Source organism: Micromesistius poutassou, assembly GCF_964030765.1.
Source record: "Micromesistius poutassou genome assembly, chromosome: 6".
Taxonomy (NCBI): domain Eukaryota; kingdom Metazoa; phylum Chordata; class Actinopteri; order Gadiformes; family Gadidae; genus Micromesistius; species Micromesistius poutassou.
The window spans coordinates 15,349,782-15,376,282 of NC_140276.1; the positions used below are offsets into that span (position 1 = coordinate 15,349,782).

The following is a 26,501-nucleotide window of genomic DNA, read 5'->3' on the forward strand; positions in this document are numbered from 1 at the left end:
TCCTTGTAAGGCCTGGATGGGACTTGAACCCATGATCTTCGGTTTACGAGACCGACGCCTTACCACTTGGCCACCACGCCTCAAAACTTTTGAAATACGCTCTTTGAGAATTGTTTGAGTTTTCATTGTTCCTGTTTATTGAGGTTAGTTATGTCGTTAATGGTAGACACAGTATTGTTACTTAAAGAGAATTACCTTGCTGAAATTGATGACACTAAATGTCTATCCCACAATGTAAAGACAACACGTACTGTAGATTGTATGCCATTTTTCTAGACCTAAGAACGCATGATCTTCGGTTTACAAAACCAACGCCTTACCTCTTGGCCACCACACCTCATGATTAACATAATGTACTCTTAAGAAATCATTTAACTTTTCATTGTTCTCATTTATTGAGATTTGGTATGTTATAATTCGCAGTATTGTTACTTTCACAGTATTTCATTAGTGAAGTTGAAGTCATTAAATGTCCATCCCACAATGTAAAGATATTCTATAGAGTACATTATGTTTCATGAAATTCTTGTAAGGCGTGAATGGGGTTTGAACCCATGATCTTCGGTTTACGAGACCGACGCCTTACCACTTGGCCACCACGCCTCAAAAGTTAAAATGTACGCTCTTTGAGAATTGTTTGACTTTTGATTGTTCCTGTTCATTGAGGTTTGGTATGTCTTTAATGGTAGACACTGTATTGTTACTTAAATAGAATTATCTTGCTGAATTTGAAGACACTAAATGTCTACCCCTCAATGTAAAGACAACACATTCTGTAGATTGTATGCTATTTATCAATACCTAAGTAGGTGTGAATGGGACATGAACCCATGGTCTTTGGTTTACATGACCGACACCTTGCCACTTGACCACCAGACCTCATGAGTTAAGTAATGTGCTCTTAAGAAATCATTTAATTGAGGTTTGGTATGTTACCTATTGCAGAATTGTTACTTCTACAGCATTCCATTAGTTAACATGAAGTCATTACATGGCCATCGCACCACAACGCTATTCTTTAGATGACATTCAAATTCATGAAATCCTTGTAAGGCCTGGATGGGGCTTGAACCCATGATCTTCGGTTTACGAGACCGACGCCTTACCACTTGGCCACCACGCCTCAAAATTTAATATATACGCTCTTTGACAATTGTTTTACTTTTCATTGTTCCTGTTCCTTGAGGTTTGGTATGTCTTTAATGGTAGACACTGTATTGTTACTTAAATAGAATTACCTTGCTGAATTTGAAGACACTAAATGTCTATCCCTCAATGTAAAGACAACACGTTCTGTAGATTGCATGCCATTTATCACACACCTACCACCTAAGTAGGTGTGAATGGGACATGAACCCATGGTCTACGGTTTACGAGACCGACGCCTTGCCACTTGGCCACCACACCTCATGATTTATGTAATGTGCTCTTAAGAAATCATTTAACTTTTAATTGAGGTTTGGTATGTTACCTAGTGCAGAATTGTTACTTCTACAGCATTCCATTAGTTAACATGAAGTCATTACATGGCCATCGCACCACAACGCTATTCTTTAGATGACATTCAAATTCATGAAATCCTTGTAAGGCCTGGATGGGGCTTGAACCCATGATCTTCGGTTTACGAGACCGACGCCTTACCACTTGGCCACCACGCCTCAAAATTTAATATATACGCTCTTTGAGAATTGTTTTACTTTTCATTGTTCCTGTTCCTTGAGGTTTGGTATGTCTTTAATGGTAGACACTGTATTATTACTTAAATAGAATTACCTTGCTGAATTTGAAGACACTAAATGTCTATCCCTCAATGTAAAGACACCACGTTCTGTAGAGTGTATGCCATTTATCAATACCTAAGAAGTTGTGAATGGGACATGAACCCATGGTCTTCGGTTTACAAGACCGACGCCTTGCCACTTGTCCACCACACCTCATGATTTATGTAATGTGCTCTTAAGAAATCATTTAACTTTGAATTGAGGTTTGGTATATTACCTATTGCAGAATTGTTACTTCTACAGCATTCCAATAGTTAACATGAAGTCATTACATGGCCATCGCACCACAACGCTATTCTTTAGATGACATTCAAATTCATGAAATCCTTGTAAGGCCTGGATGGGGCTTGAACCCATGATCTTCGGTTTACGAGACCGACGCCTTACCACTTGGCCACCACACCTCAAATTCTAATAAATACGCTCTTTGAGAATTGTTTTACTTTTCATTGTTCCTGTTCCTTGAGGTTTGGTATGTCTTTAATGGTAGACACTGTATTGTTACTTAAATAGAATTACCTTGCTGAATTTGAAGACACTAAATGTCTATCCCTCAATGTAAAGACAACACGTTCTGTAGATTGCATGCCATTTATCACACACCTACCACCTAAGAAGGTGTGAATGGGACATGAACCCATGGTCTTCGGTTTACGAGACCGACGCCTTGCCACTTGGCCACCACACCTCATGATTTATGTAATGTGCTCTTAAGAAATCATTTAACTTTTAATTGAGGTTTGGTATGTTACCTATTGCAGAATTGTTACTTCTACAGCATTCCATTGGTTAACAAGAAGTCAATACATGTCCATCCCACCACAACGCTATTCTTTAGATGACATTCAAATTCATGAAATCCTTGTAAGGCCTGGATGGGACTTGAACCCATGATCTTCGGTTTACGAGACCGACGCCTTACCACTTGGCCAACACGCCTCAAAACTTTTGAAATACGCTCTTTGAGAATTGTTTGAGTTTTCATTGTTCCTGTTTATTGAGGTTAGTTATGTCGTTAATGGTAGACACAGTATTGTTACTTAAAGAGAATTACCTTGCTGAAATTGATGACACTAAATGTCTATCCCACAATGTAAAGACAACACGTACTGTAGATTGTATGCCATTTTTCTAGACCTAAGAACGCATGATCTTCGGTTTACAAAACCAACGCCTTACCTCTTGGCCACCACACCTCATGATTAACATAATGTACTCTTAAGAAATCATTTAACTTTTCATTGTTCTCATTTATTGAGATTTGGTATGTTATAATTCGCAGTATTGTTACTTTCACAGTATTTCATTAGTGAAGTTGAAGTCATTAAATGTCCATCCCACAATGTAAAGATATTCTATAGAGTACATTATGTTTCATGAAATTCTTGTAAGGCGTAAATGGGGTTTGAACCCATGATCTTCGGTTTACGAGACCGACGCCTTACCACTTGGCCACCACGCCTCAAAAGTTAAAATGTACGCTCTTTGAGAATTGCTTGACTTTTGATTGTTCCTGTTCATTGAGGTTTGGTATGTCTTTAATGGTAGACACTGTATTGTTACTTAAATAGAATTATCTTGCTGAATTTGAAGACACTAAATGTCTACCCCTCAATGTAAAGACAACACGTTCTGTAGATTGTATGCTATTTATCAATACCTAAGTAGGTGTGAATGGGACATGAACCCATGGTCTTTGGTTTACATGACCGACACCTTGCCACTTGACCACCAGACCTCATGAGTTAAGTAATGTGCTCTTAAGAAATCATTTAATTGAGGTTTGGTATGTTACCTATTGCAGAATTCTTACTTCTACAGCATTCCATTAGTTAACATGAAGTCATTACATGGCCATCGCACCACAACGCTATTCTTTAGATGACATTCAAATTCATGAAATCCTTGTAAGGCCTGGATGGGGCTTGAACCCATGATCTTCGGTTTACGAGACCGACGCCTTACCACTTGGCCACCACGCCTCAAAATTTAATATATACGCTCTTTGACAATTGTTTTACTTTTCATTGTTCCTGTTCCTTGAGGTTTGGTATGTCTTTAATGGTAGACACTGTATTGTTACTTAAATAGAATTACCTTGCTGAATTTGAAGACACTAAATGTCTATCCCTCAATGTAAAGACAACACGTTCTGTAGATTGCATGCCATTTATCACACACCTACCACCTAAGTAGGTGTGAATGGGACATGAACCCATGGTCTTCGGTTTACGAGACCGACGCCTTGCCACTTGGCCACCACACCTCATGATTTATGTAATGTGCTCTTAAGAAATCATTTAACTTTTAATTGAGGTTTGGTATGTTAGCTATTGCAGAATTGTTACTTCTACAGCATTCCATTGGTTAACAAGAAGTCAATACATGGCCATCCCACCACAACGCTATTCTTTAGATAACATTCAAATTCATGAAACCCTTGTAAGGCCTGGATGGGACTTGAACCCATGATCTTCGGTTTACGAGACCGACGCCTTACCACTTGGCCACCACGCCTCAAAATTTAATATATACGCTCTTTGAGAATTGTTTTACTTTTCATTGTTCCTGTTCCTTGAGTTTTGGTATGTCTTTAATGGTAGACACTGTATTGTTACTTAAAGAGAATTACCTTGCTGAAATTGATGACACTAAATGTCTATCCCACAATGTAAAGACAACACGTACTGTAGATTGTATGCCATTTTTCTAGACCTAAGAACGCATGATCTTCGGTTTACGAGACCGACGCCTTACCACTTGGCCACCACACCTCAAAACTTTTAAAATACGCTCTTTGAGAATTGTTTGACTTTTCATTGTTCCTGTTTATTGAGGTTAGTTATGTCGTTAATGGTAGACACAGTATTGTTACTTAAAGAGAATTACCTTGCTGAAATTGATGACACTAAATGTCTATCCCACAATGTAAAGACAACACGTACTGTAGATTGTATGCCATTTTTCTAGACCTAAGAACGCATGATCTTCGGTTTACAAAACCAACGCCTTACCTCTTGGCCACCACACCTCATGATTAACATAATATACTCTTAAGAAATCATTTAACTTTTCATTGTTCTCATTTATTGAGATTTGGTATGTTATAATTCGCAGTATTGTTACTTTCACAGTATTTCATTAGTGAAGTTGAAGTCATTAAATGTCCATCCCACAATGTAAAGATATTCTATAGAGTACATTATGTTTCATGAAATTCTTGTAAGGCGTGAATGGGGTTCGAACCCATGATCTTCGGTTTACGAGACCGACGCCTTACCACTTGGCCACCACGCCTCAAAAGTTAAAATGTACGCTCTTTGAGAATTGTTTGACTTTTGATTGTTCCTGTTCATTGAGGTTTGGTATGTCTTTAATGGCAGACACTGTATTGTTACTTAAATAGAATTATCTTGCTGAATTTGAAGACACTAAATGTCTACCCCTCAATGAAAAGACAACACGTTCTGTAGATTGTATGCTATTTATCAATACCTAAGTAGGTGTGAATGGGACATGAACCCATGGTCTTTGGTTTACATGACCGACAGCTTGCCACTTGACCACCAGACCTCATGAGTTAAGTAATGTGCTCTTAAGAAATCATTTAATTGAGGTTTGGTATGTTACCTAGTGCAGAATTGTTACTTCTACAGCATTCCATTAGTTAACATGAAGTCATTACATGGCCATCGCACCACAACGCTATTCTTTAGATGACATTCAAATTCATGAAATCCTTGTAAGGCCTGGATGAGGCTTGAACCCATGATCTTCGGTTTACGAGACCGACGCCTTACCACTTGGCCACCACGCCTCAAAATTTAATATATACGCTCTTTGAGAATTGTTTTACTTTTCATTGTTCCTGTTCCTTGAGGTTTGGTATGTCTTTAATGGTAGACACTGTATTGTTACTTAAATAGAAATACCTTGCTGAATTTGAAGACACTAAATGTCTATCCCTCAATGTAAAGACACCACGTTCTGTAGAGTGTATGCCATTTATCAATACCTAAGTAGTTGTGAATGGGACATGAACCCATGGTCTTCGGTTTACAAGACCGACGCCTTGCCACTTGTCCACCACACCTCATGATTTATGTAATGTGCTCTTAAGAAATCATTTAACTTTGAATTGAGGTTTGGTATGTTACCTATTGCAGAATTGTTAGTTCTACAGCATTCCAATAGTTAACATGAAGTCATTACATGGCCATCGCACCACAACGCTATTCTTTAGATGACATTCAAATTTATGAAATCCTTGTAAGGCCTGGATGGGGCTTGAACCCATGATCTTCGGTTTACGAGACCGATGCCTTACCACTTGGCCACCACGCCTCAAAATTTAATATATACGCTCTTTGAGAATTGTTTTACTTTTCATTGTTCCTGTTCCTTGAGGTTTGGTATGTCTTTAATGGTAGACACTGTATTGTTACTTAAATAGAATTACCTTGCTGAATTTGAAGACACTAAATGTCTATCCCTCAATGTAAAGACAACACGTTCTGTAGATTGCATGCCATTTATCACACACCTACCACCGAAGTAGGTGTGAATGGGACAAGAACCCATGGTCTTTGGTTTACGAGACCGACGCCTTGCCACTTGGCCACCACACCTCATGATTTATGAAATGTGCTCTTAAGAAATCATTTAACTTTTAATTGAGGTTTGGTATGTTACCTATTGCAGAATTGTTACTTCTACAGCATTCCATTGGTTAACAAGAAGTCAATACATGTCCATCCCACCACAACGCTATTCTTTAGATAACATTCAAATTCATGAAATCCTAGTAAGGCCTGGTTGGGACTTGAACCCATGATCTTCGGTTTACGAGACCGCCGCCTTACCACTTGGCCACCACGCCTCAAAACTTTTAAAATACGCTCTTTGAGAATTGTTTGACTTTTCATTGTTCCTGTTTATTGAGGTTTGGTATGTCTTTAATGGTAGACACTGTATTGTTACTTAAATAGAATTACCTTGCTGAATTTGAAGACACTAAATGTCTATCCCTCAATGTAAAGACAACACGTTCTGTAGAGTGTATGCCATTTATCAATACCTAAGTAGGTGTGAATGAGACATGAACCCATGGTCTTCTGTTTACAAGACCGACGCCTTGCCACTTGGCAACCACACCTCATGATTAATGTAATGTGCTCTTAAGAAATCATTTAACTTTTAATTGAGGTTTGGTATGTTACCTATTGCAGAATTGTTACTTCTACAGCATTCCATTAGTTAACAAGAAGTCATTACATGGCCATCCCTCCACAACGCTATTCTTTAGATGACATTCAAATTCATGAAATCCTTGTAAGGCCTGGATGGGGCTTGAACCCATGATCTTCGGTTTACGAGACCGACGCCTTACCACTTGGCCACCACGCCTCAAAATTTAAAGACCGGGTAAACCAAAAGTAATTATGGGTTTTGAGTTTATAATACCACAGGAAAATATATTATTAACCACCCTGCCAAATTTGAAGGACTAAAAAAATCGCGAAGTATATAAAATTATGCTTCAAAGTTGATGAAAAATGAGCAGTAATCCCTGGCTCAGGACGGTGGGGGCGTGTGCGCTGCAGGCCAGGAAACCACGCCCATCACCGGAGAGCCAACTGCAAACTGACAATTCAAACCAGACTCGTGAGCGGTAAAACCATAGACGGGTGAAACCACAGAATGCTAGTGCGCGGTTAATGTATTTATACCTAGAGGGCAGCAGGGGGCGGGTTTATGTGAGTAAGACCGCTTTACGTAACGCGGTCCTCGATGTAGACCCGCCCATTTTAAACCTGCACACAGAACATTCTCTGAGGCCTAGCTCCTCAAGGAAATGATGAATGGGAAAAATATTTTTTACATGTTTTGAGGGACACATTTAAGGCCTAATTAATATGATAAGAAGAAAAATACTGAATTTGGTTTACCCGGTCTTTAAAATATACGCTCTTTGAGAATTGTTTGACTTTTCATTGTTCCTGTTCGTTGAGGTTTGGTATGTCTTTAATGGTAGACACTGTATTGTTACTTAAATAGAATTACCTTGCTGAATTTGAAGACACTAAATGTCTATCCCTCAATGTAAAAACACCACGTTCTATAGAGTGTATGCCATTTATCAATACCTAAGTAGGTGTGAATGGGACATGAACCCATGGTCTTCGGTTTACAAGACCGACGCCTTGCCACTTGGCCACCACACCTCATGATTCTTGTAATGTGCTCTTAAGAAATCATTTAACTTTGAATTGAGGTTTGGTATGTTACCTATTGCAGAATTGTTACTTCTACAGCATTCCATTAGTTAACAAGAAGTCATTACATGTCCATCCCACCACAACGCTAATCTTCAGATGACATTCAAAATCATGAAATCCTTGTAAGGCCTGGATGGGGCTTGAACCCATGATCTTCGGTTTACGAGACCAACGCCTTACCACTTGGCCAACAAGCCTCAAAACTTTTAAAATACGCTCTTTGAGAATTGTTTGACTTTTCATTGTTCCTGTTTATTGAGGTTAGTTATGTCGTTAATGGTAGACACAGTATTGTTACTTAAAGAGAATTACCTTGCTGAAATTGATGACACTAAATGTCTATCCCACAATGTAAAGACAACATGTACTGTGCCATTTTTCTAGACCTAAGAACGCATGATCTTCGGTTTACAAAACCAACGCCTTACCTCTTGGCCACTACACCTCATGTTTAACATAATGTACACTTAAGAAATCATTTAACTTTTCATTGTTCTTATTTATTGAAGATTGGTGTGTTATCATTTGCAGTATTGTTACTTCCACAGTATTCCATTAGTCAACATGAATTCATTTAATGTCCATCCCACAATGAAGGTTTTCTTTAGATCACACTCAATTTCATGAAGTCCTTGTAAGGCGTAAATGGGGCTTGAACCCATGATCTTCGGTTTACGAGACCGACGCCTTACCACTTGGCCACCACACCTCAAAAAGTACAATATACGCTCTTTGAGAATTGTTTGACTTTTCATTGTTCCTCTTTACTAAGATTTAGTATGTCTTTAATTGTAGACGGTTACTAGGGCTCGGCAATAAAACGATAACGATATGTATTGCGATAGACACGTAATAATAGAAGTCGATAGAAGGTTTTGATCATTTTTTTCCTCGTTGGAAGTTAACGGAGCAAAGAGTCTAACTCCGCTTTGAACCAGAGGTTGCGAAGCAAGGTTGGTTGCATGAACAAAGGCACGCGTCCTCTGATACCTGTGGAGAGCAACGTATGGAGCGACACACCAATGGCCAATCATGTAACAGTATCAAGTTTGGCTGCGCCATCTCGTCTCGCGTGTGTGTTTCATAACAGAAACAGCGCGATGTGAGAAACAAAAGAGGAATACCGCAACGAGTGAGGAAATTGTAAATAATATATATGTAACAAGTGTGTATGTTGTGTTATAGATTCCGCCCCAATTAATTTATTGGTTTAGTTTTACTGTATTACCCGTTGTGGTGTTTGTGCTTTTATTTTGAAAAGTCTTGGAAGCTCGCACTGTCTGGAGGTAGATTTGTGTCTTTATTATGCAATCAAACAGAATAGGTTTGAGAGTAAAACTTTCCACACTGCAATCAAAAAATAGATTTGAGAGCAAAACTATCGACACTGCAATCAAAAAATGTTTTATTGCAAGTAAAATAAATGTGATTAAAAATGTATTAATGGGAATCCAAAAGTTTTGTTTGCGAATCCAAAAGTTTTGTTTGCGAATCCAAAGGTTTTGCTTGCGAATCCAAAGGTTTTGCTTGCGAATCCAAAAGTTTTGCTTGCTGTTGAGCTGAATCTCGTGGGCGGGACCTACGCCGAAAGATGTAAGACACGTCTCTATTGGCCAGTCTCGATCGGAGTGACAGCTTGGCAACTCCGCTCCCGAGTCCCGCTCGGTCTCATCATGGACTTCAAAACTCCAACTTGCCAAGCTGTCACTCCGAGCTGTCACTCCGAACTTTTGGATTCCCATTAATACATTTTTTATCACATTTATTTTATTTGCAATAAAACATTTTTTGATTGCAGTGTTGATAGTTTTGCTCTCAAATCTATTTTTTGAATGCAGTGTGGAAAGTTTTGCTCTCAAACCTATTCTGTTTGATTGCATAATAAAGACACAAATCTACCTCCATAGCGCTGTGTCTGTAATGCTGGTTGTGCTCGTAAGAAATCGTTTAACTTTTCATTATTCTTACTTATTGAGGTTTGGCATGTTATCATTGGCAGTAATGTTACTTCTACTGTATAAAATTTAGTATGTCTTTAATCGTAGACACAGTATTGTTACTTAAATAGATTTACCTTACTGAACTTGAAGATACTAATTGTCCATCCCAAAATGTAAAGACAACACGTTCTGTAGATCATGTGCCATTTTTCAAGACCGTGATAGGTGTGAATGGCGCTTGAACCCATGAACGTGAGTTCACGAGACCGAAGCCTTACCACTTGTCCACCACGCCTCACACGTATCATAATACGCTCTTTGAGAATTGTTTGACTTTTCATTGTTCCTCTTTACTGAGAGTTTGTATGTCTTTAATCGTAGACGCAGTATTGTTACTTAAAGAGAATTACCTTGCTGAACTTGAAGACACTAAATGTCCATCCCAATATCTTCTTCCAGTATGCTTAGTAGGTGAGAATGAGGCTTGAATCCATGATCTACGGTTTACGAGACTGACGGCTAACCAGTTGGCCACCACCCCACACAACATATGCTCTTTGAGAATTGTTTGACTTTTCATTGTTCCTCTTTACTGAGATTTAGTACGTCTTTAATCATAGAGAATTACTTCGCTGAACTTGAAGACAGTAAATGTCCATCACACAATGTATAGACAACAACATTCTGTAGATCTTACGCCATTTTTCAAGACCGTGCTAGGTGTGAATGGGATTTTAACCCAAGATCTTAGATTTACGAGACCAACACCTTACCACTTAGCCACCCCACCTCAAGATTTAAAAAATGTGCTTTTAATAAATCATTCAGCTTTTCATTGTTCTCATTTAATGAGGTTTGACATGTTATCACTGGCGGTAATTTTACTTTACTAATGTATTCCCTTAGTGAACTTGAAGTCATTTAAAGTCCATCATACAATGTAACGATAATGACATTCTGTAGAGCATATTCAATTTCATGAAATCCTTGCAAGGAGTGAACCCATGAACTTCGTTTTACGATACTGACGCCTTACCACTTGGCCACCACACCTCAAAACAAACTAAATATGCTCTTTAAGAATTGTTTGACTTTTCATTGTTCCTCTTTATTGAGGTTTTGTATGTCTTTATTCGTAGACGCAGTATTGTTACTTAAAGAGAATTCCCTCGCTGAACTTAAAGGTATTAAATTTACATCCCACAATATAGAGATAACAATATTTGTAGATCACATGCCATTTCATGAAGACCTTGCAAGGCGTGAATGGGGAATAAACCATTGATGTACTGTTTTCGAGACTAACGCCACTTTGTCACCACACCTCATGAATAACAATTCTTAAGAAATCGTTTAACTTTTCATTGTTATTCTTTATTAAGGTTGTGTATGTCTTTATTCGCAGTATTGTTCATTGTACAGTATTCCCTTAGTGAACTTGATGACCTTAAATGTCCATCCAACAATGTAAAGATCACGATATTCTGTAGAGCACATACCAGTTTTCACGACCTTGTTAGGCGTGAAAGAGATATGAACCCATGTTTTTTCTGTTTACAAGAACGATGCCTTACCACTTCGCCACCTTTCCCCATGAATAAGCAAAAGTGCTCTTAAAAAATCATTTAACTTTTCATTGTTCTTCTTTATTAATGTTGTGTATGTCCTTGTTCACAGTATTGTTACTTGTACAGTATTCCCTTAGTGAACTTGAAGGCATTAAATGTCCATCCCACAATGTAAAGATAACAATATTTGGAGATCACATTCCATTTTCTGAAGACCTTGCTAGGCGACAATGGAGAATAAAAGATTGATGTTTGGTTTTCGAGACCGACGCCTTACCAAGCTCACTACTTTAGCTAATGGCAATTAAGAATATTGTGATTTTAATATATCTAATTTAATGATTTTTTGAACAACCATATATGATCAAAAATTTTGCCCACAACATTGCTCAGCCTACCTTAAGGGCGCTATGGGTTTACTTGCGCAAATTTTAAATGAGTTGTGTGATTTCACATTTCCATTTCACTGTGGAACCTTGTTAAAGTGACACGGTTTTATAGGACAGCCAATGTCACGTCTGTGACATTTTTTAGAAAAAGTTCTTCTTATACATCCGTTTGAAATGCAATACTAAACAAACTTTCTGTGCAAAGCTAACATTTATTTAGGTTGTATGTTAACATGAATTGGCCATTCTACTCCCTTTCTAAATATTATTTGCCCCACGTTACGGACGTTACTGTTACGGACGTGACTATACAAAATCGTAATGCCACTGCTACGTTCTTCAGCATTGCTGTTTTATCTGTCAACGTGTTGAACTGAAATAACTCTGATCCATGTTTGTAGCCTATACACGATTTTGTTTACCTTTTTTTAATTTCCTTCCGTACTCCTACGTAGCGACACATTCATCTTTGTAGTTGATTACCGAGAGCAGGGCTGTTTTGTGATTGCTTGACTCGAGGCTCTGGATCGACAGTGCAGTGCAGACCAACGTTATTTGAAAGTTTCCCTTCTTACCGAAGTGTACGCTACATAACCCGTATGTCAGTAACAAGTCTAGGAGCAATTTTGCTGTGATCGCCATCGTCATGTGTTTCTACTGTTTTCCAAGAGTGATATCCAGCCCCCCCCCCCCCCATTAATAATATTATTAGTGTTTTTGATGCTAATAATAATTGCTTAGACTTGCAGAAAAGATTTGACACATAGCACTGACAATTCAACCAAATTAAATTAAAATTTTGCATGTGTTTGTGCGTGTGTGTGTGTGTGAGAGAGTGTGTGTGTGTGTGTGTTATAGCAGAGCCCTGGTTTTCACAAGTGTATTGAGGATACATTGATTGTTTATCAAGAAGTTTGTAAGGTAAGTGTTGTCCAATACAATACGTTACATTGTTTTGTATGCGCGATGATCCGCTCCTGGCTTTCCATCCTACTGCCAGCTCTGTACTGTCATGATCTGCTCCTTACATTATCTGAATCTGTATCCATCATCTGTCATCAAATAGTAGCAGTCTCCTGTCATAGCCTGTATCATGTATTATTGTCCCACCTTATGTGCTGCAGTCTGAATTATGGAGGGTATTTTTGTTATTTGTTGTTCATATTAAGAAAGTAGCTAATGTATTACCCATCTATACTGTGTCAACAAAACAGCCTAGTCCTAGTAAGGTTTCAGTTGGATTTCAGTGGTCACACAGGTAGGCTTTAAAAATTAATGAATGGAAGAATACAGGAAATAATGAGTGAGAGTTTGTAAGGTACCCAGCTAATCAAATTAGGAATAGACACTCAGCACAGAAACGTTAAACAATAGAAATGGCTGTAAATTGAAATACTTGTTCAGTACTCTGTCTTTACCTAAATATATAGTTATAATGAATATATTTTATTTTTAATTTTAGGAAATGGCAAAGACAGCTGAGAGGCAGAGGGCCTATCGTGAGAGGAAGAAGAATGATGAGAGCTTTAAACAGCATGAACGAGAAAGGAAGAGGTTTGAGAGATTAAAGAAGAAAGGGCCAAAACAAAGTTAGAGGCACGGAGGGAACAGGAGCAACACTTCACAATCCACTCACCTATTAACTTTTTTTTCAATTTAAGTATGACCTCACTGAACATGAACTTTGTTTATACCAGAACATTAAGAGGAAGCACATATTGTTGACCATGTTGCATTTCTTTGACATGAAGGTCGGATTATCTTAGGAAGTGAGTAGAGTTTAATTTTATGGTGAATAAGAATGACATTAGTATCATTGAATACGTTGTGACTCAAATAATTTGATTATTGATGATTTTGTTTTCCTCTGAACCTTTGGTCCAGACAGAGAAGGACCATCGCATCAGGATGGGGCTGCTGAGGTGATGATTTGTTCTCATTTCTCCTCTTCCTGCCCCTGCACCAATCTGTCCTCATACCTCGATGCTTTACATTTTTCTCTTTCTTGACTTTGCATGGGGCGCCCTCGAAATGCATTGTGGGTCCGTCCATTCTTTCGGCTCAGTAGTCTGCGGCAAAAGTTGAGAAATGTTCAACTTTTCGGGAAACGATGGGTCCGTCGGCCAATCCAATCGCAGTTATGCAAATACACTAGTGTGCCGCTACTTGGACTCTGTCCAATGAAATGGTCTTTGTGATACAACCGCCGTGGAAATGTCAAAAAGCCGGCCGGCAGTGGGGGATTTAAGAATTGGATGATTGCTGTGGTACACGTACAGGGGCAACACTGTCCTTGCGACTACGGGATCCATTTAGCAATAACAACAACAAGCAGGAAGACGCAGGAAAAAGTCGGCTTTATAACACCTGGTGCAAGGAGAGCGCAAGGAGAGTGTTGCCCCTGTTGCAGGCGGCATCCACAAAGACTACTCCCCCATACGTCAGACATGCCCTCACCAATCCATCGACTGACGGAGGTAGTGTGAACGAGGTGTTACTCTGCTCCTCTGCCAACAAAAATGTTGTTTATTATCACACCATGGATCACTCGTAAGTAAGCAATTCTAGAGAGCAGGTAATACACCAACACAATGTGTGTGTGTGTGTGTGTGTGTGTGTGTGCACAGTGTGATGGAGAAAAATTTATAACAAATAAACTTATGTTCTAGGGATCACCTTTCTTTTTACTTGGGGATGCAATCTTAAGAGAGAGCACCTTGAATTGTATTGTTCCCAGAAGCACATTTGTTGATATTTAGGTGTCAAGCATCGAAGGTTCAAGGCACCTATTGTATTGTATCTATTTTGTTATAAATGTTCCTATTTGAGTCTCTGTATCATTGTGTATTTAGTGGTTAGTTGTCGTGGCGCATACGTGCAATCCCCAAATCCACTGTTATAACTAAATTGAACCTGTTAGTCCAATTGAGCTCCCTGGTTTGAATTTGTCTGATTTATTTTTGTTAGGTCCTCGTAATTAACTTGACACAATCAATTTTGATTGGATGTGTCATGAAAACAACAATGAAATATAAAACTCACCTGACTTTAGGACAAAAAGTTTTAGGGGGAGTTGTCTGAATGGATTGTTTAATTCATGATTTTTCTTTTACAAAACATAAATTTGTCCCTATAGACCGTTTGGCCCAGGTCTAACTGTGTGTTCACACCGCACTTTGTCCCATTTCGCCTATTCGCGCGAATAGGCGAATGTTGCCGCGCGACAAATCATAATCTGTCGCTGTGCATTTTTGTGTGCATTCGCGGGGCGAATTATTCGCGGGGCGAATTTTTTTTTTGCCTGACAACGGTCATTCATGCCATTCTCATCAACCATGGCCGAGATGTGTGTCTGTACCTGTTGTGGAAGAGGGAGAGCCCGTCGTTTATGGGTTAATAATATAATCCGGAGGCGCACACCGCTTTGTGCCGTGATATTATATATATCGTATATATTATATGATATAGATATTTATATATTATATGTAGATATAGAGCGGGAGTCGCAAACGGCAACAATCACTTTCTCCTCCAAGCTGCGGTTCACTGAACGGTTGAACGGTGATTGGCTGTTTTACGTTACTTCACCCAGGGAGTGAACTGATTGGCTGTTACGTGACGTCACCCAGGGAGTGAACGCTGATTGGCTGTTTTACGTTACTTCACCCACGTTACCCACAGGGAGTGAACGCTGATTGGCTGTTTCAACGCGAATGCCGCGAAGAAGTTGAAATATTTTAACTTTATTCGCGGGGCGAATTATTCGCGGCGCGAATCCACGTGAACGCGCTCGCCGTTCACGAGGAAAAATTTCGCGCTGTCAATCAAATCTTGTCGCGCGTATCGGCGAAAAAAAAATTCGCCCGATTCGCGTCTCCACGTTCACTTAACATTGAAACGTGTCGCGGGGCGAAGTGCGGTGTGAACACACCTTAAGGGTTTGGCCCAGGTCTAAGGGTCAAAGCATCAGGTCATGTTTCTAATTAAACCATATTTTGACAAATGTCCAATCTATAGAACATGGATCTAAACTTGTTCTGTAACCCTACAAATGGGAGGCATCCCACATCATATGAAAAGCACTCAAAATCCCCATTTGCCCTTCAGAATATTCCAAAAACATAACTCAAAGCTTGCTAATGACGGATGACTTTAAAAAAAAAAGTTTTTTTTTAACCACTGCTTTTGCAGTGGCTGTACTTTGTGTTGCTGCTTCCACTGATTGGAGCTCAGAATTTATCCCCCTCTTCAGGCTTTTAGGAAGATCTGTGTGAACTGCATTGAACCTCGATCATCCATTATACATCACTAAGAAATGCTAATGGTCACAGTCTGCAAAGATGATGGGGCAAAAATAGTCTCAAAGTTAGAAGAGTAAGACTAGTGTGTGTGTGTATGTGTGTGTGTGTATGTGACAGACCTACACATAATTAGTTCAAAGCCCTTTTGTATCCCCTTTCTGTCCCAAGTCATACCAAACAGGGAACTTTAGAAGGGAACATGCTTCGTGCTGCCAAATCTTCCCACAAGAGAACTGCTTGCTGGAATGAAATGGTGTCTTTTCAGTTAAGGGAAAACAAGACTTCTCAAACACCCAATCCAAAAAAGAAAATGGTCCTGGCTGGTTCAGAGTCAACGCTCAGGGCTTCTGGGCGCTCTGTGTTGCCATGGTTACCTGAATGTGTGCAATAAGCTAACTGTTAGCCTCATGCTTTCGTTGTGTGCCTGTGATGCTGTGCAAAGATCCCAAAACTGGATCATGCTACCTGCTTCCACTGTTGCACCTTAAGGGCGTATTCACACCTACCTTGTTTGGGTTGAACTAAACCAAAAAAAAGCCCTGGTGCAGACCTTTTTGGCTAATGTGAATATAAACCATCAAACTTTGTAGCGGACCAAACAGCCGGTCCGAGACCCAGCTGGAGAGGTGGTCTCGGTTCGCTTTCAAAAGTGAAAGCGACCGCACCTCGGTCCGATACAGTTCTAAAAATCATACACCTTTTTGGACGTAAGAGGCTCCTGTAGCCGTGTGCATTATGGGAAACATTAGATTAGCACTAACTCGAAAATGAGGCTCAACATGGAGCTCAAATCAAGAGGAGATCAATTGAATATTTGGGCAGAGGCCCACATAAAAAGTATGCTGGAAAACACACATAAAAATAACGATGCATTTAACACATTCAGCACCAGGATGAGGTAGAAGGAGTTTGACCGGTCCGCAGATCAATGTATATCACGATGGATATCCATGATTGTTTACTTTCACCGGTGCTTTCCCCCCCCCCTTTTTTTCCTTTTCTGGACCAATTGCAATGTGAAAAGGAACCGCACCAAACCAAAAAGAAACATTGTTTCGGTTTTGGTCCGGACCAGAGAGAGCGAACTAAAAGGACTTTCCTGGTGTACAGTGGTGGCATTTTTTCATGACACGTGGGGGGGCGGCACGAGCACTTAAAAAAAAATAATAATCTGTGCCGCGAAGCGGTTTTCTATTATCAATCATATCACTGTGTGGGGAATTGGTATATTGGTGCCCCCTGCAGCTGCAGGGCAGGCGCCCCTGCTTGCTGTGCCGTGCACAGAAACTGTGAGAAGGGGAAAGGTGAGGGGGGGCATGGGGGAAAGTTCACCTCTGGGTCTCCCAAATGGAACGGACAAGGGGGGGAACGGGGGATCCACTGTTAGAGCGCATTGAAATCCTTATTGAAGCCTGCAGGGTTATGCGATAAACATATGGAGGAACGCGATCGCTCCCTGCCCCAACATCAGTGGCGTAAATATCGACGGTGCAACCGGTGCAGCTGTCTGGGGCCCAGACGCCGTCAGGGGCCCATGGAGGAAGAAAAAATAAAAAATAATGTTCATCACCGCCCCCCCCCCCCCCCCACCAACACTCTCGTCCGACCGCAACTCCACTACGGCACCCCACCATCTCATCTGGGGTGTAATTCAATGTAGAACCAGTACTGATGGTGTGAAGCTGCCCCGTGCCGGTGAAGGGATAAATGTCAGCTGTGTAGCTCTCCCCAGGCGCTGGAGCTACCTATCAGGCTGATCTGGGACCAGCTGTGTAGCTCTCCCCAGATGGTGGAGTTACCTGTGAGGCTGATCTGGTACCAGCTCTCCAGTAGCATTGGGTGCTGAACGTCTTTAGGCAGAGGGTTAAAAAGTGTGGCGATGTGATGACCTGGTGCCACCCCATGCCCGCTCACAACGGCTGTTTTCAAAATGGTTCCCTTATGTCAGACCCTGATTATGCGCAGGTATGCACATTGATGACATGTGTATTGGTCACATAAACAAGCCAACATAAATGAGACATGGGATAAAGTGCAGAAAGTTTGCATCTGATGCACACTTATTTGAGGTGCATTATGGGTAGAAAGTCATGCACAATATAAGGAACGCGATTTGTACAATTTCAGACGGCACTACAAAATGGTGGCACCCTAAATAGTGCACTGTGTAGGTCACAGGTAGATAAAAATGCATCGCACTCAGTGTGTTTGATCGAGGTTTTCCAATACACTCATACAAAAGGGGGAGTGAGGTAACTAGAGCAGGTCAGGGTTATGCTTCTTAGATTGACACTTAAGTGACTGGAGCCATCACATTTGGTCATTAATAAAATTGTACATTGACATTGACACACATACACACACACACACACACACAGACACACACACACACACACACACAGCAAAGTTCAAAAGCATCCAATTCCACAACAGAGCCCCAGCGGTCCTTTGGAACAAGAAGCCCAAACCCTGAACCAGAGATAGAGAAGACCTTGATTAAGATGAAAGAAGGCTTCCTGACTTCAGCATGCTCATAGTATGACATGTCTTCTCCCTTCCTGGGGGACGGAGATACAAGTTCAACTAGGAGCTAGGACCATCTATTATATGATCAAAAGAATACTTTCTTCTCTCTCTCTCTCTCTCCCTCTCTTTCTCTCTCTCTCTCTCGCTCTGTCTCTCATATACATACAATTGCAAACACACAACCTTCTGCTTCTGATTGAAGTTATATTGTACTCGTTCTCTGGCACCACGCTCATAATAATTGCAAATAACTATCAGAAATAGATAGTTGCTTTGATAACATGTTGTCTTTGCATACTTACAATATCCATTATGTTTTCAGACATAGGAATGTTTTAAATCAACATTCATGAAAGTTGAAGCTGAGCTCAAAATGGATAGAGGCAAAAGAACATCAATTTTGTTTCTTAAGTAATTGACAGGGCAAACTCCAGATTGATTGAATTTGTGTGTGTGTGTGTGTGTGTGTGTGTGTGTGTGTGTGACATAGAAAGAGAGGGAACGACGATAAAGCTTGTGTTAGAAAGAGTAACTATGCCAAATGTCATCAGAAAGTAAAATTGTGAGGCACTAAACTGATCCTCTGTTTTGAATGTTTAATCTCTGCACTAGTAGCATTAGTATTAGATGAAAGAGTAGCATCTAGGCCAGCATGTACAGTATACACACACAGATGATCAACGCATATCTTGGTTGTTCTGAAATATCCCATTTAATTCTAATTATATCATGTTTGAAGAAGAAAGTAAAGTTTTCAAGTGGCGAGGCAACCATGGCAAATATATTGTCATTTGCATGCCAGCATGGAGCTCGCTCAAAGCTCCACTCTGCAGACACATAGCGGTGGAGATACTGCCCGCTTGACTCCTGCTCTGAAGTCTTCTCCTCTCCTCCTCTCTACCTTGTGGATTCTCTTGAACAGAGAAGAATGTGTCTGTTCCAGCGCGGTTCAAGTGAGGCCAGAGTTTGGCTGGCAGTGGTATTTCTGGCGTTCAGGCAGTGGCCCGGGGGGGGGGGGGGGGGGGGGGGGGGGGGGGGAGACGTCACAGCATGGCTGTTTATTCTCCCATCGGTCCCTTTTTGAACTCTGTCGCCCAAACACAGATGCTTTCAACTATGTGGCTCTGGGCACTAAATTGGTCAGGGGGCCACCGCGGGCCAGCGGACGCTACGCCTGCCTCTCCAGAGTCCCAGGGGGAAGAGGGATCCAGGCTGGTGGGGGCTCTAGTCTGAAGACAGACCTTCTGTACCATGGAGCTCCACAGTCAGTACGTTTACATGCACAGCTTAATTTGATTAAAGCCATAGTTTGACTATGCTCCTCAATTGGACAACTGCAATTGTCTGCATATACATGGCGGTGAGTAAATCGATTCATTGGCCGAAGCGTGTCATGCCCCGGTACGCTAGGTGGCACTGTGCCCATTTCAACTAGTGGTAATAGAGCCACCGGTTGACCTCTTTACGTCACCAGCAACAACAAACTCAGACGGCATTCGAGAAAGATGTTTTCAGTAGACAGCTGTCAGTTCACTTCGGGTCCATATAATTTCTCCGACACTCCATTGTTCCAACCTCTCGGTCATATGCCGACTCCAGCCGGAGGAGCTGGCTCTGCCGGCAGAGGAGTCCGCATACAAGGTCGGAACAATGGAGCGTCTGAGAAATGATATGGACCCGAAGTGAACTGACAGCTGTCTGCAGAAACATCGCTTTCTCCTCCATGTCGCGTTTCAATCTGGACTTCAGAGAGTCAAAGCCAAAGTTTATTTTGTGGAAGTACCAGAGAGTCGGAGAACCCGACGCAGTCTGTAAGATTCATAATATCAGAGAATACCCCCGTCAGTTCGGCCGTGGCGCAATGAATGAATAAAGATCGTATTTATTTTACAACCTTGTTGATGAGCAACATTTAGAAAAACATGTACTTTTAATTCAGCCTTGGGTTAAATCGAAGCGTAGTGTGTACTGAATGCATGTTGATGATGATACACTTCTTATAGGGGGGTAACTACATTGGCACCAACAACTACAACGCATAATCCAATTCGACTCTGTACATGCACGCTTAGCTCGACTATGAATCGCATTATCTAGGGGTCTTAATTCGACTATGAGTAACCTAATTTGATTAGAGTATAGCTCGACTAAGGTGTATACATGCATTTCAGTAATCCAATCATAGTTGGACTAAGCCAATAAGTCGACTTTCTTGAGTGTCATGTAAACGCACTGAGAGTCCACAGACGCTGATTACTACTTTTCCTAATGACTCAATACATAATTTCTAGGCTTTTAGAAGGCAATCTTTTCCGCGGTAGTCGTTGTCCTAAAGTTTTAATGGTTTCATTTCACTTTTTTAAGAGGTACATGCACACAGTGCATTGCACTCTTTAACTAAGGAACACTCAACACGAAGACCCTCAAACCTACGCTCCAGACTGATGACTAGTGAGGACCCTCTCACAGACGCTTAGCATAAACAATAACATGTTGTCGTCACGCAGCATCAACTCATGACCTCCAGGTTAATTTCGTTTTTCATATTTACTGCTCGTCTTCATTAGCTGAATGTACTTTGCTCTCTTTTCATGAACAAACCCAGTAATTACCCAGTAATTGCTTATCTCGGGATCTATTCTCAGATTCTTTAGTCCTTACAATTCCTCGATGACCAGCACCATCTCAGGACCAATCGGCCACAACCGGCAGGTCGTCCTTCACAGTTCATAGAAGAAAATTGGAAAATCTGCGGTGCCCCCCCTTGAGGTGGATGGCAGCATCGATCCCCTGCCACAGAGCGACGGACGCCTGCAGGAGGGGCCTCAGGCGGGGGGCCGGTCAGGGCCCCCAGAGCGACGGACGCCTGCAGGAGGGGCCTCAGGCGGGGGCCGGTCAGGGCCCCCAGAGCGACGGACGCCTGCAGGAGGGGCCTCAGGCGGGGGCCGGTCAGGGCCCACAGAGCGACGGACGCCTGCAGGAGGGGCCTCAGGCGGGGGCCGGTCAGGGCCCACAGAGCGACGGACGCCTGCAGGAGGGGCCTCAGGCGGGGGGCCGGTCAGGGCCCACAGAGCGACGGACGCCTGCAGGAGGGGCCTCAGGCGGGGGGCCGGTCAGGGCCCCCAGAGCGACGGACGCCTGCAGGAGGGGCCTCAGGCGGGAGGCCGGTCAGGGCCCCCAGAGCGACGGACGCCTGCAGGAGGGGCCTCAGGCGGGGGCCGGTCAGGGCCCACAGAGCGACGGACGCCTGCAGGAGGGGCCTCAGGCGGGGGGCCGGTCAGGGCCCACAGAGCGACGGACGCCTGCAGGAGGGGCCTCAGGCGGGGGGCCGGTCAGGGCCCACAGAGCGACGGACGCCTGCAGGAGGGGCCTCAGGCGGGGGGCCGGTCAGGGCCCACAGAGCGACGGACGCCTGCAGGAGGGGCCTCAGGCGGGGGGCCGGTCAGGGCCCACAGAGCGACGGACGCCTGCAGGAGGGGCCTCAGGCGGGGGCCGGTCAGGGCCCACAGAGCGACGGACGCCTGCAGGAGGGGCCTCAGGCGGGGGGCCGGTCAGGGCCCACTCAGCTGGAGCCGGTTCATGTTGCATGAAGGCTCCTGACCCTCCAATATCAACAAGACAGACCAACAGAGGCCTGCATGTGTGCATACTCAAGTGTGTGTGCATGTGTGTGTGTGTGTGTGTGTGTGTGTGTGTGTGCGCACATATTCTCATTCACATCATAATCTCACAAACCAAGATGCAGACATGCACACTATTTGGACTCTGCACAACATGCATTTCAAATGAATACACAACAAAACAACACTATCGTCCTCCGAAATACAGACCCACAACCGAATATTGGTAGACCAAGAGACCCTGCCACACACACACACACAGGCACACACACACAGGCCCACAACCAAACACTACCACACACACACACACACACACTGGCCCACAACCACACACACCCACACACAACAACACACAGGCACACACACACAGACCCACATCCACACACTACCACACACACACACACACACTGGCCCACAACCACACACACCCACACACAACAACACACAGGCACACACACACATGCCCACAACCACACACAAACACACAACCACACACAAACACACACAGGCACACACACACACACACACACACACACATGCCCACAAACACAGAACCACACACAAACACACACAGGCCCACAACCACAAACAGGCACACACACACACACAGGCCCACAACCACACACAGGCACACACACACACACACACACAGGCCCACAACCACACACAGGCACACACACACACACACACACAACCAAACACACACACACACACACACACACAGGCCCACAACCACACACAACCACACACAGGCACACACACACACACAGTCCCACAACCACATACACACACAGTCATTTGTATTCAGCATAGAGGATAGATGGTTTGATTCATTTCTCTGAACGCTCTTTCAGCCACCGGTCACACGCATGGAAGGACAAGGGCAGCTGTCAGCACGAAGGGAGAGGGAGAGAAGGAGAAGATTGAGAGAGAGAGAGAGAGAGAGAGAGAGAGAGAGAGAGAGAGAGAGAGAGAGAGGGAGGGAGACGGAGGAGGGGGGTTTAGGTGAGGCAACTTAAGATGGGGGCCTTGTCTACTACTGTGCTCATATACAGTGTCCTCCTCCACTTACAAGTGTCCTTTCCTTCTGTTTTACGACATCTCTGAGACTTTTCCTTGTCTTCTGACTCTCTCTCTCTCTTGTCTCTCTCTCTGTCTCTCACTCTCTCTCTCTCTGTCTCTCTCTCTCCTAGTCTCTCGTTCCATCCAGCATGGTTTGAGTAGCCCTCTGCAGTTGAGAGGTTCCATGATAGCAGTATGTCCCTGATGATAGCAGTATATCCCTGTGTCTCCCCAGTGGGCTACATTGCTACATCGCTTTGTGTTGCTATTTCCTCCCCATTCCTTATCATGGTGTCATTATCTTTTATACATTTCATACACAACGCCAGTGTTCCGCCAGAGGATATGTGGATGGATTACAGCGCTGAATGCCAGCTATGTATTAATGTATGTTTGATTGATATACATAAATAAATGGGTGATATAATTGATATAATGACAATAGTGCAGTCTTTTGGAATGCCTGAAACAAAAATTTGTGAGACTGCAGGCTAAATAAATATAACATATAATATAACAAATAAATTAATATATATCGAGATATAGATATAGATATATATACTGTAGATATGAATATATATGCTCATCATAAAAAGAAGTCAGCATATAAGTAACTGAAATACAGCCACACACTCGCTACTGGTTTATTGACAATGGGCAGGAACACCTAAACACCCAGCATGCATTTCTATATCAATACACACTGTTAAAACAAACTCATATTATGGGAACAGGAAATAGTACAATTATAGAAATTTGAGGTTGTTAAATTGCCGCTGCTGTGCCTGAGTCAGTTTAGGGTTGGTATCAGCTCGCTGGGGGTCTGGTGTTTAACCGGCCAGGTGGGTTAAACAACGCAATGTGTGACGAGACACATTGACATCGTCAGGATATAAAACAAACCTTGCCTTGGCATGTCACAGGTTACAGTAGCAATGTCATAAGTTATGACCAGTGTTGATTCACGACCAGGTCTGTTACCATTTGTACCGCAAAATAACAGATGTAGAGATGGTGAGGGAAGGAAGGAAGGAGGCAGTGGTAAACACAGTGTGTGTGTGTGTGTGTGTGTGTGTGTGTGTGTGAGACCAAGACAAGCATGTAGCCAAACAGTGACCTTGCCAGAGGGCGGGTTAAAGACAGATTCTAATTAGATGTGACTCAACTGTCACACAGACCTATGCACACACACACACACACACACATACACACAGACACACACACATTGCATTCCCTACCGTACAGTGTTCACAGCTATTGTGTTGATTTCCTTTCTGCTTGCGATCAAGGATCGGGTCGTGACAATAGAAGCTTCGGATTGGTTGATTCCAACACGGGGGCGGGTCAACACATGACAGCAGAGATCACGCGTTGAAACAGAACATGGAACAGGGATGCGCCGTTGTAAGTAGAATAGTAGACCTATGGAGACAGGGCTGTCATGTGACCACGCTGCGAGGCATCCGCGTCAGCATAACGTCACAACGCCGAGGTGACGCCGGCGTTCGCCCTGGAGAACCCAAGCTCTCGGTTTGTTTGTCCACAGGCCGCCTCCTGTGGCTGTGGAGCACATTGTTATGGGCCAGCGAATAAAAACGCTCGTCAGCGGCTACTCTGATGGTGGATCTGAGAGGCCACAGCGCCCTCGAGATGGCCATGAAACGGAGACGGTGCGCTCCACACGATAACAAACTAAACAAACAGGAAACAGGACCTGAAGCTGCAGTGGTGTCATTTACGTTTACATTTACATTTATGGCATTTAGCAAGACACTTTTATCCAAAGTGACTTACAATAAGTACATTTGTCATAAGAAGGTGAAAGAATATATCACTGTCGGTACAGTAAAGATGTTCAAAGAATCAAGTGCAAAGCACTAACAATCGCTAGGCTAACCCATTCCCCGTATACAACAAAGATAGCCAAGATAAGATGCTACACAACTAAGTACTATTACTAAGTACGACATACAATAAGTGCGTACATTAAGTACCAGGACGTACAACATACAATAAGTAGGAGGGGTGGGACGAGGTGGCTATGCAGAGTCTAGGTGAACTCTGAACAGGTCATGTCGTCACGTTGCATCAGCGCAGCAGTAAGACCAACAGGTCTGTCAGTGTCTCAGCCCCCTGACCTTGGGCTGCTCAGCACCAATCAGCTCGCAGACGGGAGGGCGTGTTATTTATGTGTGTGAAAAGCCCTGCTGCTCATCTGTTACAGTCGCTGTGATCTGGAGGAGTGTGATGACTTTGACAAATGTTGTCATTTCACAAGGGGGCCGTGGTGGAGGGGGCCGTGGTGGAGAACCCATACACACATGCGTGATTTGGTGCGGCGTCCATTTTGTGTGTGTGTGTGTGTGTGTGTGTGTGTGTGTGTGTCTGTGAGTGTGTGTGTGTGTGTGTGTGTGTGTGTGTGGTTGTACTGTGGTTGGGAGTAATTTGGAAATTGGTTCCAATCAGACAGATTGCAGGAAGCAGGTTGTTGGCTGGGAAAAACAAGAGATAATCAAAGCAAAACAAGACAGATAGAGAACAACCAGGAGAAGGCCGATGCAGAGTGTTCATTCAGATACAAATGGCCAGACAACAAATATCCCAGATTCCAGCTCCCCTCAGGAAGAGTGCTGTCTTAGTGCCAGCCAGAAAACATCAACAGTAGTTGGATGTTTATGGGACCACAGCAAAATGGGAGGGCGGATATTGGATATCAAATTGTAAATGAAAAAATCTATATTTAGCCTAACTTGCCGTTTGCGTTGTGTACTTGGTTCCCATCTATGTGTAGACATGTTTGCTATCAAAAGTATAATTTAAAAGAGAATGTAGATCACTATCATAGAAAATAAGCATTTTTGGTATGCTACATGTGTGTGTGTGTGTGTGTGTGTGTGTGTGTGTGTCTGTATGTCTGTCTGACTATGTGTTTGCGTGTGTGTGGCCATTTGTGTTTGTGTGTGTGTCCAGTTCCTAAATGACCATATGGGCTCTGTAGTCCCTGAAGCCTCTTTCGCCACTAAAACCCTCCTGTAA

At 42.6% G+C, this 26,501-nt stretch overlaps 20 non-coding genes across 20 annotated transcripts; all 20 read right to left on the bottom strand.

Annotated features, from left to right (window-relative positions):
* Positions 1-8: 8 nt before the first annotated feature.
* AC3HAE_019820 (transfer RNA threonine (anticodon CGU)) lies at positions 9-80 on the bottom strand. Its single transcript has one exon. It is a non-coding gene; the product is annotated as a tRNA-Thr (tRNA).
* A 451-nt stretch (positions 81-531) lies between these two features.
* On the bottom strand, positions 532-603 carry AC3HAE_019821 (transfer RNA threonine (anticodon CGU)). Its single transcript has one exon. It is a non-coding gene; the product is annotated as a tRNA-Thr (tRNA).
* A 448-nt stretch (positions 604-1,051) lies between these two features.
* AC3HAE_019822 (transfer RNA threonine (anticodon CGU)) lies at positions 1,052-1,123 on the bottom strand. The gene has a single exon. It is a non-coding gene; the product is annotated as a tRNA-Thr (tRNA).
* A 212-nt stretch (positions 1,124-1,335) lies between these two features.
* On the bottom strand, positions 1,336-1,407 carry AC3HAE_019823 (transfer RNA threonine (anticodon CGU)). Its single transcript has one exon. It is a non-coding gene; the product is annotated as a tRNA-Thr (tRNA).
* A 179-nt stretch (positions 1,408-1,586) lies between these two features.
* On the bottom strand, positions 1,587-1,658 carry AC3HAE_019825 (transfer RNA threonine (anticodon CGU)). The gene has a single exon. It is a non-coding gene; the product is annotated as a tRNA-Thr (tRNA).
* A 455-nt stretch (positions 1,659-2,113) lies between these two features.
* Positions 2,114-2,185, bottom strand: AC3HAE_019826 (transfer RNA threonine (anticodon CGU)). Its single transcript has one exon. It is a non-coding gene; the product is annotated as a tRNA-Thr (tRNA).
* Positions 2,186-2,397: 212 nt separating this feature from the next.
* On the bottom strand, positions 2,398-2,469 carry AC3HAE_019827 (transfer RNA threonine (anticodon CGU)). The gene has a single exon. It is a non-coding gene; the product is annotated as a tRNA-Thr (tRNA).
* A 179-nt stretch (positions 2,470-2,648) lies between these two features.
* AC3HAE_019828 (transfer RNA threonine (anticodon CGU)) lies at positions 2,649-2,720 on the bottom strand. The gene has a single exon. It is a non-coding gene; the product is annotated as a tRNA-Thr (tRNA).
* A 451-nt stretch (positions 2,721-3,171) lies between these two features.
* On the bottom strand, positions 3,172-3,243 carry AC3HAE_019830 (transfer RNA threonine (anticodon CGU)). Its single transcript has one exon. It is a non-coding gene; the product is annotated as a tRNA-Thr (tRNA).
* A 448-nt stretch (positions 3,244-3,691) lies between these two features.
* AC3HAE_019831 (transfer RNA threonine (anticodon CGU)) lies at positions 3,692-3,763 on the bottom strand. The gene has a single exon. It is a non-coding gene; the product is annotated as a tRNA-Thr (tRNA).
* A 212-nt stretch (positions 3,764-3,975) lies between these two features.
* Positions 3,976-4,047, bottom strand: AC3HAE_019832 (transfer RNA threonine (anticodon CGU)). Its single transcript has one exon. It is a non-coding gene; the product is annotated as a tRNA-Thr (tRNA).
* A 179-nt stretch (positions 4,048-4,226) lies between these two features.
* AC3HAE_019833 (transfer RNA threonine (anticodon CGU)) lies at positions 4,227-4,298 on the bottom strand. The gene has a single exon. It is a non-coding gene; the product is annotated as a tRNA-Thr (tRNA).
* Positions 4,299-5,006: 708 nt separating this feature from the next.
* On the bottom strand, positions 5,007-5,078 carry AC3HAE_019834 (transfer RNA threonine (anticodon CGU)). The gene has a single exon. It is a non-coding gene; the product is annotated as a tRNA-Thr (tRNA).
* A 448-nt stretch (positions 5,079-5,526) lies between these two features.
* AC3HAE_019836 (transfer RNA threonine (anticodon CGU)) lies at positions 5,527-5,598 on the bottom strand. Its single transcript has one exon. It is a non-coding gene; the product is annotated as a tRNA-Thr (tRNA).
* Positions 5,599-6,053: 455 nt separating this feature from the next.
* AC3HAE_019837 (transfer RNA threonine (anticodon CGU)) lies at positions 6,054-6,125 on the bottom strand. Its single transcript has one exon. It is a non-coding gene; the product is annotated as a tRNA-Thr (tRNA).
* Positions 6,126-6,588: 463 nt separating this feature from the next.
* On the bottom strand, positions 6,589-6,660 carry AC3HAE_019838 (transfer RNA threonine (anticodon CGU)). Its single transcript has one exon. It is a non-coding gene; the product is annotated as a tRNA-Thr (tRNA).
* Positions 6,661-7,115: 455 nt separating this feature from the next.
* On the bottom strand, positions 7,116-7,187 carry AC3HAE_019839 (transfer RNA threonine (anticodon CGU)). The gene has a single exon. It is a non-coding gene; the product is annotated as a tRNA-Thr (tRNA).
* Positions 7,188-7,933: 746 nt separating this feature from the next.
* On the bottom strand, positions 7,934-8,005 carry AC3HAE_019840 (transfer RNA threonine (anticodon UGU)). Its single transcript has one exon. It is a non-coding gene; the product is annotated as a tRNA-Thr (tRNA).
* Positions 8,006-8,184: 179 nt separating this feature from the next.
* On the bottom strand, positions 8,185-8,256 carry AC3HAE_019842 (transfer RNA threonine (anticodon CGU)). Its single transcript has one exon. It is a non-coding gene; the product is annotated as a tRNA-Thr (tRNA).
* A 440-nt stretch (positions 8,257-8,696) lies between these two features.
* On the bottom strand, positions 8,697-8,768 carry AC3HAE_019843 (transfer RNA threonine (anticodon CGU)). The gene has a single exon. It is a non-coding gene; the product is annotated as a tRNA-Thr (tRNA).
* Positions 8,769-26,501: the final 17,733 nt, after the last annotated feature.